We start from the raw sequence: 1,401 nt of genomic DNA, 5'->3' as shown, positions 1-1,401 counted from the left end.
TAAATTTAACCTTACAAAAAATAAATTATAAAATTATAAATTATAAAATAAAAAAGTAAACAAAAAGTAAATTTTAAAATTAAAAAATAATAATTACTATATTTTTCTTAAAAAAAAAGGAAATAGTTTCCAATTCCAAATATCATTGTCCTTTCCCTCCAACCACTTCATCTTCATTCCTTCATCTGCATCATCATCCACCACCATTCAACCTCATTCACTCACCGATGACCCACTCAACCTCATTCACCCACCACCATATGCACTCAGTCACCCACAGCTCTACCTTCATCCTACTGTCATTCTCTCACCACCAGACATTAATCCAGACTCCTTATAATCCACCAACACTACCAACAGTAATAACAGAAGAAAATACAAAAAAGAATAACAATAATTTTTTTTATCCATTACTGTATCTCTTCTGCTAACAACAACACAAACAATAATTAATTTATTTATGTTCGTTCCTTTCAATTAATGGTTAAAAAAAGAGAAATAACAAACAGAACACAAACAGAAAGTTTAGGGCTGATGGAGGGTATGGTTGGGCGCGACGAAAAGACGGACTACCTTCGCGTAGTTGTTGACGTCGTCTTCTACGACGAAAAAATGCCGTCAATCACTTCATCAGCAGAAAACGACGGTAAGGAGTCGGAATCAAAAGCTTTAAATATTAATAAAAGATTATAAATTTTATTAATCATATCACATTTTTTTATTAACGAATGTCATTAAATAAAATAAAATTTTCTTTATCATAAATCTTAATACGGTAATTTTTATTTAAGCATGAGACAAATATAATATAACGGGAACAATATATATTTCAAAGGCTAATATAAGGGTTATGTTAGGTAATTAATAACTTTTTTGAACAACATGAACAACCACCAATCAAATCAAAACATACTACACCTCCAAATTACCTACCTAAATCTTAATATTAGAATAACCATCCGCATACTTAATAAAATGAACATCCGATATATCTATTTTTTATATTGTTTAGTATTTTCATTGTCTACCTATACTTTTTCCTAATATAAACATCAATTCCGTTAAATAGTCAATAGAGATGCCAACAACATCAACCAACGTCCTATTAGGCTGCATTCTAAGGCCCACAAAACATGAAAAAAATATCTCAATCCATTCACCTCTTCTTATCCTCATTCTATTTTTATCTTTCATCATTTATCCACGTTTTAATTCCTCTTTCTACATCCAAGTTACAAATCTTAATTCCTCTCCCCACATCCACCAGGCTCCTCACTCGCAACGCAAAAAAAAAAACATCCAAAATAAAAGAAACATCTAAAACCATTTTAAAAAGTCTAAAATTTATTTTTAAAATTCAAAATTATTTTAAAAAATTGAAAATTATTTTAAAATTTTCAA

Source organism: Arachis ipaensis, chromosome B05 (assembly GCF_000816755.2).
Source record: "Arachis ipaensis cultivar K30076 chromosome B05, Araip1.1, whole genome shotgun sequence".
Lineage (NCBI taxonomy): Eukaryota > Viridiplantae > Streptophyta > Magnoliopsida > Fabales > Fabaceae > Arachis > Arachis ipaensis.
Note: the sequence above shows the minus strand (reverse complement) of the source record.